The 12,484-nt window shown below is 44.9% G+C and overlaps 1 protein-coding gene across 8 annotated transcripts in view; it reads right to left on the bottom strand.

Annotated features, from left to right (window-relative positions):
• ATXN1 (ataxin 1) overlaps positions 1-11,369 on the bottom strand; it is a 419,543-nt gene extending 408,174 nt beyond the window's left edge. For 5 of the 8 annotated variants that reach the window (XM_036448062.2, XM_036448065.2, XM_036448059.2 and 2 more), the window contains exons 1-2: positions 11,163-11,369; positions 2,834-2,945 (exon numbers count right to left, since the gene is read on the bottom strand). The gene's annotated coding sequence lies outside the window, so the exon portion shown is untranslated. Of the gene's footprint in view, positions 1-2,833; positions 2,946-3,652; positions 3,700-6,760; positions 6,845-10,000; positions 10,139-11,162 lie in introns of those variants that run through there. The other 3 variants (XM_036448061.2, XM_036448063.2, XM_036448064.2) reach the window with 3 other exon arrangements.
• Positions 11,370-12,484: the final 1,115 nt, after the last annotated feature.

The following is a 12,484-nucleotide window of genomic DNA, read 5'->3' on the forward strand; positions in this document are numbered from 1 at the left end:
ACACATAGAGTATAACCTCTTTTTGGGTGGCTGTTACTCACTTTCATGCCCACAGCACCGTGTAGTAGTTTAAAAAAAATACACAGTGAATATATGAATGAATCATTTCTTAATAGAGAAAGTGCCTGTGAACAAGTTATGCCACAACTTTCCTATAACCCTATCTTATTTGCAAAATAACTAGAACCAGGGATACTGTAATCTAGGTTTTAGAAAAACCTTAGTGAATATAACAGAGTACAACATGAATGACATGATTTCCCTGCCCACATTTAGCCATCAATTGTGAAGACTCTAACAAGGACATTATTTATGCGAAATGTTTAAATAATGCTTTATTAGTTTACTTTAAATGCAGTCGCAGAAAATGTCAGCTCTTGGAATTCAAGGTGACTCTGCACTACTTTGTCAATAATACAATACAAATATTTGTGAGACACTTACTAGTAGACTTGCTTAATATTAATATAATGTAAAAGCATCAGTATCATCTCAATAAGTTTGCACATATTGACCAAGAGATATGACTTTCTGATGCCTGAATTTTCACAATAAAAGTCTCTTAAATACCACAAGTTTTTTTAATTGCACATATATTAACCACATATTCAATTAAACTACTTCCTTAAAAAGCTTAAATGTGAGGATTTTCTGCCTAGCATATAATTGTAAAAATGGATAACATCCCTAAGAAATAAAGTAACAGTGAGGCATCTCACCATTTTTTATTCAGGTGACAGAGACCTTAAGAAGGATCTTAAGGAGTTTATCTTTGGCCCTAGCTGGTTTGGCTCAGTGGATAGAGTGTTAACCCGAAGACTGAAGGGTCCAGAGTTCAATTCTGGTCAAGGGCACAAACCTCAGTTACAGGCTCATCCCCCACCCTGGTCTGACTAAATGCAGAGGCAACCAAAGGATGTTTCTCTGTTTCCCCCCTCCCTTCTATTCTCTCTAAAAATCAATGGGAAATATCCTTGGGTGAGGATTAACAACAGCAACAACAACAAAAGCAGCTTACCTTTGCATGTAACTGCAGGGTTATCCTAATTCCTTTCACAGACCATTTCCCTAATCCACAGCCAATAAAATGCCAAGTACCCAGTTTCAAACTCTATAAGGATATAATGTGATAACTTCCTCTCTCCTCTGCTCCCCTCCCCCCAACAGACTTCTCTGACTATCCTTTCTGGGACACAGCCCTTCAATCGCTCTGGTTTTTTGTTTGTTTTTACACAAATCACAAATAACTTATTATGTGCATGCAACTCATCAGTTCATCTTACAACAATGTGAAAACAATACATGTGAATCCTGTCCCAGTAATAGAGTTGGATGAACACAAAATTCAGAAAAACAGTAAGTCTCATTTGTTTTGCAGAGCTGCAAATGTCTACAGGGTTGGTCCAAAGACCAAGGTATAGGCATGTTTACTGGTTCCTAGTCATACGTGGTTGGGAGCACCATCACGATACAAGAATATCAAAATCACCCTGTCCAGACAGAAGTTACTCGATGTTCACAGATCATAAACCATATGCCAGGCATTATCCTACCCCATACATGTCTATTATTTCATTCCATCCTCACAGCAGCCGGAGGATAAAGATCTAACATTATCTCCATTTTCAAGACAAAGACACTGAGGCATCAAAGTGTTATAGGATGGTCCAAGGTCACAGTGGCTGCTCTTGATGTAAAGCCAGACAGGCTGGTCCCAGAACCCCATGCTCTTATCTCAGATACCACAGAATGTATAAGTAACTTAAAAACTGGATCTTAAAGAGAGGGAAGCTCTTTATTTAAAGAAAACTGGAAAATCACTTTCAAGATGAACATTTTGGTAAAGCAAATGTCCATCTTGTAACAAACTAGTTGAAAATCCTTATTTTTATTTGTGAAGCTTGATAAAAGGTAGACTTTGCAATTCACCATGTAAGGAAGTAGAATGGTACTCAGGAAGAGCTGCCTGGAGACCACCCATCCCAGCAGTTCCCAAGCCTGTGGAGCTTCTGTCTGATTCCAAGAGACCATGAAGGTTCATTTCTATTCAATAGGCCTAGGGTTGAGTTCCAAATTCTATTTTTTTTAAGCTCCCAGGTGATTCTGTTGCGCAGCCAGGCTTAGGAACCTCTGGATTAGTCTATTTCCTCAGCTTCCAGCAGGACCGCTCCCAAGGCAAACAGAAACAGGGAATCTATTTCATAATTGCCTTGGGTTGCGTACACCAGTGTTCCCAAACCCTTGTTGCCCCAACTTGTGCCTAACTTCCATCTCTCCCGACTCCCCTTAGGCAGTATTCTCTTCCCTCTTCAACAGAGAAGCATGAGTCACCAACCCTGCATACACTGGTGTCTGCATGACTTTCCACGCCAGAAAAATGTACTGTACGTGAGGAAATCAGGAAGTTGTAAAATCCAGACAGACACAGAGAAATTCAAGATTCAACAAATACTGGTTGCCACTGAACAAAGAGGCCTCTTGCACATGTTGCACTCTACAACAACAACAACAAAAAAAACCTAAAACATGAAAACTGTGCATTCTCATTTCATTAAGTAAAGGTGACAATTAAAATGATCAGGCTCGAGCCCAACACACAATGGTCAATCATCACAAAATCAAATGTTAACTTCTTCATTAGCCAAATAAATGAAACCAAAAACCCAATTTTTATAAAAACTTTCTTAGCAATCTCTCTATTTCTAACACAATATGTTTGCAAAGATAATTATGTTAAACAGTCCACAAAGTGCTAAAGCAGAGCTAGCAGGCGATTTTTCCAGGCCAGACTCTACCTTCAGACGGGAACTCGCCAGCATCACAAAACTCTCACCTGATGTGTAGCGCACTTCTCTGTAGCGGCTGAGGAGGAGTGTGCTGTACAAGGATGACAAAGGAGTCTGCAGCCTGAATAGACCACCTTGGTGACTTGCTGCACGATGCTCCTGCAATGGTCCAGAAGAGGAAGGGCAGAAGAGGAAATCAAAATGAAAAGCAGAACATATTGTTTTAAAAAGTAATTCCACTTAAGTGTCTATCTACTGAAATCTTCACTCCTAAGAACACCAAATTTTGCATTTTGTTTCAAGAGAATCACCCAGATACCAGCCAGCTCAAAAAGCAGGTCTGGTTTTACTCAACGGGGGCCTCAGAGGGAGGCCAACATACAAAAAGGTCACCCCCTCAAATCAAATTTAGAGAGTGGTCTCCTCATTTGAGCCAAGCACTGTCATTCTTTTCTCTAATGATTCTAACCAATCATCTTATCAACACATGCTGATAAGCACAATATCAGGTGAAAATGAATATGGGTCAAATAATAATTGAGCCAAAGCCTAATTTTAATGTGGCATATATTACTATCATCATGCAACTTAAGGAACAATCATAAAAAAGCACAGTTATTAGCATACCAGTCTAATGGGATAAAAAAAAAAATGTAGCACAGGCAGAAAAAAAATTTAAAAGAATACACAGTCACTAGACTTTCCACTAAATTTTAAAGCATCTCATTATTAAATATATGTCTATTTCATTTTCATTTTGCCACAATGCCTTGCACATGGTTAAGTAAACATTTTCTTCTGTGTGATGAATGAGTGAATGTGTGAATGGATGGATGAAAAGGGGGATGAATGAATCTTCCATATACCTTTCCATCAGGGAGCTTGGTGCTTGTAGTTTTTGTGAGGTAAACACCTATGCATAGAAATGGAAGAAGTTGAGGACTTGATCTGCTAACACAGTTTTCAGCCCCATCTATTAAAATAATATGTTTAAATACTGGTAACTCCACATTACAGAATCAGCAGCACAGTTATTATTAAATATTCCCAAACTATTCATCACTGGACTGATTTCTAGTCTTTGATTATTTGAACTGATCTGCACGCTTGTTTAGGCTGATTTTAAATTTAGCTTGGGCTTCCTAAGCCCATGCCAGGTAACAGTAGGAAGGAGAAAGCCGAGGATTATATTGGGAGTCAGAAAGAAACTATTCTGGAGCTATGAATATGATCTCCAATGTGAATAATCTGTAAACAGGTAGTGAGCCAATTATCCTTGGGTGCATGGCAACACATCTCAGTAGTCATGATTATTTTCATCCATACACACTCACTATTTTTAAGAGCACAACCCAGCTGGAAAGAAAAATAATTTCAATAGCTTTCCAACACTTTTCGAAGTAATGAATAGTTGCCAAAGTATTCTTACTTCTAACTAATCCATTCACCAAGAATTTTTTTAAGCATCTATTATTGCATGCTTGGGACTTATAAGCAAAAGAAGTTCGATTTCCAGTCCTTGGTTTTAACCAGGTGTAATCTGTGAGTACAGAAAAAGAAGGTAAACTGTTCCAGACTAAACCGTCTTTGAAGACACTATCCCTCTACGAAAAAGCTTGTTGGGTTACAAATTTAAACAGTGGCCAAATTAAACAGATGATCACAAAATTCTATTTACTCTTATTCAGTAATTGTTTTAAGGGGAGGAGTCTTGATTTTGTCTAGTAATGTCAAATGAAGCATCAGAATACTGAATAACCATTTTTGAACAAGGTGCAGGTACTGCAGATTTGCAGGCAGCTTGCTTTCTGAGCTAACAATTATGAGGGTGTTTGCCAGTATATCAATGTGTGTACATACAACCCCATTTACATATCACCTGACAGATAAGGTTTTACAGAGTCCAAATTACAGTCTCCTCCTATTCTGCTGAAGTGCAGAGAACAGTCAAACATGATGCAAATGCTATAAAATAATTAGTTTACTTTCTCGTTGGTATGCCTACATACTTAAAAAGTATGTGTATTGGTACTCCAGTTAAAGTAATTAAGAAAGTTAACATAACTTGCTATATTCTTTTAAAGGGAAGAAACACAGAATACACAAGAGCAAGAATGAATGGATTCAAAGCAAAATAATACAAGCAATATAAAAGAAAATAATCTATTAACTGTTTTATACAATATAGACACTAAACATGCAATATTTAATATTTAAAAGCAGAGCAACCTAACAAAATACCACTAATAATGGAATATTAGTAAGAAAGATGGCCTAAATTATATTTATACGTTGGTCAATAAAGAGGAGATAATAGGTAAATAATGTAAACAGGGGAGATACTATAAATACTTCGGAGAGAGTAGGCCAAAGCTCAGGGTGCAATAAAAGAAAAACTACCATATACAGTGACAAAAAAAATAAATAAAACAAAAAAAAACACACTTTCTTTGAATGCTAGACGCATAAATGCTTCTGGGTTGGCAGCAGTGTCAATTATCATTAAAAACTTCTGCTAAATGACTCCCTCAAAACATGTCATATTAAAGAGCACCAAAGAAGGGGGGGCGGGAAGCGTTCCTCTTAGCCTGAAGCAAAACACCATAATCAGGAGAGCCTCTGTCCCCTTAAGTCTCAAACTCTGATTACACTACAATGAATTTTCTAAAAAGTAATTTTTAGGTAGGATACAATTTTTGCTTACATTATGGCAATTATCATTGCATTTTCATTACTCCACAAATTGGATGCATTAAAAGTTATAGAAAAATCAATGAAACATTTCTGCTAACATCAAACATGTCAAAGGAAATATAATGCTCATTGCTTTTTTATCTATAACATTTCTAAACATGTTTTAGCATATTAGTGATGGTAATGTATAATATAAATATTTATTGTACATTAACTTGAAAAGTTCAGATTTATAAGGATTATAAAATATATACAGTGATAAAAGACAAAAAATACATAAATTATGAAATAAGGGGTTTTAAAGAACTGTTTTCACAAATAACAATTATTTGCTAAATCACTTTTTAATTTTTATTGATTGATTTTAGATAAAGAGAGAAGAGAGAAGAGAGAAGAGAGAGAGAGAGAGAGAGAGAGAGAGAGAGAGAGATTGAGAGAGAGAGGAACCATTGACTTGTTGTTCCACTTATTTATCACTCGTTGGTTGATTCTTGTATGTTCCCTGACCAGGCATCAAACCTGCAACCTTGATACATGGGGACAACATGTTAACCAACTGAGAGACCCACCAGGAATATCTAAATCTTTTTATTGCTCCTATAATTTTAAGCACATATTAAAATTATAGGATATATAAGCATATATATATAAATTTATATATGCATTATATATGTATATATCCAATTACAACTCTTTCAGCCAACATTTAAAAATAGTCTCTAAAACTAGCACTCAGTATACTCATTATTATATCCTCTCTTAAAGAATTTTTGAATGAATATTTTATTAAACTGAATTTAATGAATCTAAAATGTGAACAGCATAATTTCAATTGCTCTCCAACCTCATTCTTAAGAAGAAAAAGGGCAGTCCTGTATGTAATGCCTTAAAACAGAAATTACTTCTCTATTGGTATTCTTAGATGATTTGTTATTTTCAATGCTTTTAACAAAATAAGGAGGGCCGCTTCTGATGACTGGGAGTATGACCTGTACTAAATCTGTTCTTTAAAGCAATTAAACTTCACACATATAAATCTCTCACAGAAGCCAACCATTCAAATTATTGAATTATTCTGAAAATACAAATCAACAGAAATAAAATTATCTCATCCCTAAAAATTATATTTTGTCTTGTGGCACTATGTCACTTTACATATGCAGGTATTTAAGCTCTCCGGAACCTAAACTATGTTATTACTTTCAAAACAACTATGATTTAAAGAATGAACATTCACTCCTACATTTACCTAGTTCTGTAAAATATGTTTATTGACTAACTTCTACGAGGAAACAAAGGGAGCCGGTATCACAATATGTTAGTCATCAAACCGCCATTGAAGTTAAGTGCCAAAGTAAAATCCACTTGACATTTCAGAATGGAAAAAAAAATAAAGGCACATTATACAAAAGGAATGTGAGTCCTTAAACTCTGTAATGACAACAAAAACAGGACTCACAGAAATATGTTCACTAGCATCTTAATAATCTCTTGAGGCTGACCTTTCCCAGGACTCCCAAAGCAACTGAGTAAGGTATATTGAAACACAGGGCCATCTACAGGCCTTTGATGTATAATCTCATGGCTGAAGAGGTTTTTTTTAACCTTTCTCTAATAAAAGACAATTCAGAAGCCCTGAAGCCAATTTAAAATATTTCTGATAAAGTACCACTTCTGTTTACCAAACCCTCTTAAAACGAAATTCAGAGAGAAAAATATTAACTTCCGCAGTTTCCAATCAGGTACATTTCTCATCCTTACTTTAGCATGACTTTATGCATTCAAAAACACACGTTCACATTTCAGGGCAAGAAAAAACGATTTTCTGTGAGTTGCAAAGTATCATCCAGGACCTCCAAGGTGTTGTGTAAAACTTACACTTTGGTAACTTATTTTATATCCTTACTTCCCATCTGTTTACCTCCTATATAACAGGTAGCTCGTTTTAACCACTGCAATGCTTAATCTGAGTAGGCCACAATCTAGTTACCAAACACATAAACTCACTAGTAGAAACTGGTAATCCCACATCCCCACCTCTGGGCCCGGGAGAGGGGCGAGGGATTTACTTACCAATTTAGCTTGGGGACTGGTGGCAGGGTCAGGACTAAATCAAGGCGTGATTTCAATTATTTTTACTTTCGAATATCAAGGTTACTAAAATACTTCCCTTTATTTGGATTGCCCCGAGCAACACAGAGTTTCCACAACCAAAGCTAATTTCCTTTTCTTTTTTTGAAGCATTATTATTTGTCTTTGCTTAACAGGTTTAATGAGGTGGTGCCCTAATACAAAGAGTGGACTGCTGCTGTCTAAATTACTAAATGCTCATTAAATTATATCCCAAAATAGAGCAGAGGTTGTTTATTGTGCAAAAGCAGGACACATTATCAGTCTACCAGCTACAGGCCTATATGATCTCTTTCCTGAATCAAAAACCTTTTAACTTACTATCACAGATTAAAGATCATGGCCAAAAAGATCCAAATGAAGAATCAATACATTCAGAATGGCTGCCTGCTGTCAGTCCCGTTTTTTGCTATTATGATGGCTGTAAAGTTTTAAAATGTGACAGTGGGGATAACTTTCCCAAATAAATCACTTCCCCTGAGTAAAACCCTTTAGAAAACCAGTCATGACTGGTAACTTAGGTTCTAAAGGGCAAGCACTTCCGCCTTGCAAGGGTTAATGCCTGCAAGGCCACTGGCACCAGAAGGAAAAGAAATGTTGCTTCAGTCAGCTCTGAAAGGTTTCTAACAAGTACCAAATACTTGTTGATCTGTTCACAATAAACACCAGCAGGACTGTGGGGCTCCTTTCAATGTCTGGGAGAGGCATTTACATACTGCATCCAGCGAGAACAGCTTGCTGGTCTCCTTTAGAAGAGTATGGATAAGACTCATTCAGTGTCTCCCATCCAAATGAAGGCGCAATTGAAATAGTGAAGTCTCTCTCTCGTCTGGCTTGGGCAGCACAAATACTGTGCATAAAAACACTTGGAATAGACCAGGCGCAAAACAAACCCACCTGAATGGAGGAGGAACACTGCCTGTTGCCATGGCAGCCTGATCTAATTACATGAGTGATGGGGTTGGAGTAAGTGCTCCGAAAACCTACACCACTGACCATATCTACAAGAGGAGAAAGACAGGCAGGCAGGAGGAGGTTCAGGGGAGACTTCAGCTTCTGCTTTATGTAGAAGGGGGCACTGAAGCCCAATTATCTGTGGAGCTGTTAAAATACTGACTGAAGCATGCATGGCTAGAGGGCAGTCGGAGGAGATTAAATGCCACAGCACTAGCCGTTATGGTGCAATCCTTTCCAGGAGTTCATGTGCAGAATTTTCTCATCCTCCTCTCTGGTGCTTCCCCCAGGCAGGCGTTTCATTCCACAAAAACAAAGCAAAAAAAAAAACCAAATCCCTAAACTCAAGTATCAAACTTCCTTCGCCCTCCCAATAAACCACAAGGTGGGCTTTAACAGTGGCTTCTAGGAACTGCAAGGCTCCTCAGAAATCCAAACAGAAATGGCTTAGCTAACAGCATTGAAAAGTAACTAGCTGAGCCTAAAAATAACCATCAAATAACTACCCTCTGCTGTGTGCGACGTGTAAGGACGATGTTTAAATATTAAGAACACCCTGCATTATAAAACGCAAATGTCATTGAGCTGTGACTACTAGGTTGCCAAAGGAGAACTTATTTGCATACACACATTCCCGTGCATACAGGACTGGATGTGCAAGGGAGTATGCCACTCCAAGGCATTAGTTTTGATTCTGTGGGTGCAATGGGGGTCTTAGGATTTTGCTAACTGTGTCCTGTGGCTCTCACGGGGAAGTTAAGAATCCCTTCGGGGGCAGAAGCAGTTTGGAGGAGTCCCTACTGCACAGCATACGGTAAACAAAATAAAAATAGCTTGCCGTTCCCCTTAGCCACATCGCGCATTATATAACCAGCTTCCGACTGGCTTTTTTTTTTTTTCCTTGCCCTTACTACTCTTCAGCAATTTCCCAGTCTTCCCAAGTATTTATATTACCCTCTTATCTGTAGGATTATATGCTAAAAGAAAGCAAAACAAAACAAGAGCCGCTGCAGGCTTGAGCCGAACTCCACAGTCCTTAGAAACTGATTTTTTGTTTGGTTGTTGTTGTTTTCTGGCAGGATCTCCACCACCACCCTACTCCCACCCCCAACCCAGGTCCTGGTTCGATCTCCCTAGAAAACCTGGATGGCTTCCCCCCTTCCAGCCAGCCCCCTACGAGGTCGGAAATAAAATGAAAGCACCGGGGCCGACGGCCTGAGGGCGGAGGGAGGCTGCGGAGGGGTCGGGCGCAGCAGAGTCCGCCAAGTGGCTCCCCGGGCCCCCTCCCCAGCGCCCCGGCCCCCAGGCTCCCCCACCGCCCGCGGGTACACACACACACATGCACGCACACATACACACACACACATACACACACACACACACGCACTCACACGCGCGGCCGCTCACACTCCCGCCGCGCTCCGCCGCCTCCTCACCTCTCGCTCCGCCCGGCGGCCCCTTCCCTGCCCCCCGCGGGGCCGGCCTGCGCCGCGCAACGAACGCGTAGGAGGCGGCGCGGCCGCGCGAGTTGCCGGGGCTCCCGCCGGCCCCGAGCGCGGAGTGGAGGGGCTCCCGGGTGCATCCCGGTCCCCGCAGCGCCTCCGCCGCCGCTCCCCTCCTCCCGTCTTCATTCACCCGCCCAGCAGCCGCGCCGCCGCTCAGTCCCGGCGCGGGCAGGGCAGTGCCCGCCGCTCCTCCGCTCCTGCCGCCGGCGCGGGCGGGGGCGCGGGCCGGGCTGGGCGCTCCCGGCTCCCGGCTCCGGGCGGCGCGGCGGCTGCTCGGGAGCAGGAAGCGGCCGCACCGGCCGGGCCGCCGGCGCCGCTCCGGCCGCGCACCCGGCCCCGCGCCCGGCGCCCAGCCCTCCGCGGCCCCGGCGGAGCTCCTGCTGCCGGCGCCGCCGACCCCGCCGGGTCCACAGCCGCGCGCCCGGCGATGCCGGCTCCCCGGAGACCCGCGTCCGGGGCACCGAGGCCGGGCGGCCACTGGCGGAGCAGCCCAGCCCTCCGTCAGCCCGCCAGCCCCCACCGCTCCCTTCGGGGAGAACGGTGGGGAGGGGTCGGCGGGAGGAGCGGGCAGCGCGACCCCGGCCGCCGCCGCCTCCTCCCTTTACCCCTCCTCCGGGGAGGAGGATATGACTCTCCGCATTCGCACCCGACCAGCGGCCGCCCGAGCGGGGTGCCGCCGCCGCCGCTCTCCGGCCTGCACCCCCAGCCCGGGCGCGCCCCCTCGCCCGGCAGGCGCCCACCTGCCCCCGCAGCCCCCTGCTGGCCGTCCCCGCGCCCGGAGCGGGCAGCCGGCCCGGGAGGCTGGAGCCGGGGAAGGTTGTGTGTACACACACACACACACACACACAAACAACACAACACGCTGCGTCGATTTCCTTCTTTCCTCTTCAAGCTGTTTTCCGAGCTGCCTTTCGGGGTTTGGGATTTGTTTGCTGGTTGTTGCTCTGGCCCCTCTCAGGAGGGCCGGGGTCGGGAGAGGTGGGAGGTGGGGGGGGGGGGAAAATCTTCATCTAAATCGGGGGAGGGAGAAGGGGATGGGGGAGGGGGAGAGACAGAATTAGAGGAGAGAGAGAGAGAAAAAATCGCCACTTACTGTAAAGTGTAAATGGATCTGGGGTGGCGTGGGGAAGGGGGGGCAGAGGGAGAGAAACAGTGTCTTGCTGCGGCGGTGGCTCTGGCGGCTGCTCCCAGGGGCTTGTTTTGGATCCCCCCGCAGTGAAACAGGTCCTGCACGGCTCCGGCTCCGCCACTGTAGTAGAAATGATGTCTGCGGTATACTCCGCTCTCTCCTCCTCCTCCTCCTCCCCCCACTCCCTCCCCTCCCTCCTCCCTCCTCCCTCCCTCGCGCTCTCTCGCGCTCGCTAGCTAGCTCGCTCGCTCGCTCCAGTATGTAAATGTGTAATAGAAGCCAAATATGGAGCAGTTGGCTGCCGCCGCCGCAGCTCCAGGATCCGACGGGAGGGCGGGGTGGGGGTGGGGGGGGCAGCCTCGGGCGGCAGCGGGGCCCGCGGCTGGAGCCCGGCGAGCGCAGGGCGAGCGGCGGCCCCGCGCCCTTAAACCCTTCGGAGCGCGCGGCCCGGCGCGGAGGCCCTCCGGGGGGCGGGCACGGTTCCCGGAGACTCATTAGGAACCGGGGGGCGGGAGCGCGAGGGGAGACGTGGCCGGAGGGGACCGTCCTTTCAGGTTTGGGAAAGGGGCGGGGAGCGGAGGCGATGAGGTAATCGCAGCGGTGACCGGTCGTCCTCGCGCGCCTCCCGGAGTCCTGGCACCTCGGGAGGAGGCAGCGCAGCGACAGCGGGGTGCAACTCAGGCACCCCGGAGAAATCTCCAGCGCGGAGGCAGCAGAGCGCCCCGGGAGGAGGGAAGGCAGCCACGCCGATCCCTACGTGCCCTTCGTCCCGGGCGTGCCGGGGAGAAGCTTACAGCCCGGGCAGACGGCGGTCCACGCGCACTTTCACCTCCTACGGGTTTAGCTTCGGCGATCCGGAACCCAGACCACCGCCCGGCTGTGGGGAGAGCCTTTGCGTGCAACTCTAGAAAGTTTTAAGGGTGCCCCGACTGCACACGCAGCCTCACCTTGACCGCCTGGGAAAGCTGGGGGCCTCCCTTACCTCCTTTCTCTTCCTGCAAGTCCGGAAACCTGCTGTGGGTATGGAACTACCTAGCTCTAGTCCTCCAGGAGGACCCCGTACTCATTAGCGCAGCTAATTCGCAATCATTGATTTAATCGGAAATGAGGTAGCCAGTGTAGGAGACGGAGAAAGCAAACCGAGCATCAGAGGGCAGTTCTGGGTGCATCCACGCTGAAGAACTTCCTCTGGGCTCGATTTGTAAGTGCAGTTCTCAACCCGCTGCCTCCCATGCCTGATCCTTCCACCGGTATTAGCTCCATGAGAAGGAATCTTCTTGGGTGGA

This window comes from Pipistrellus kuhlii, unplaced genomic scaffold (genome assembly GCF_014108245.1).
Source record: "Pipistrellus kuhlii isolate mPipKuh1 unplaced genomic scaffold, mPipKuh1.p scaffold_m20_p_2, whole genome shotgun sequence".
Taxonomy (NCBI): domain Eukaryota; kingdom Metazoa; phylum Chordata; class Mammalia; order Chiroptera; family Vespertilionidae; genus Pipistrellus; species Pipistrellus kuhlii.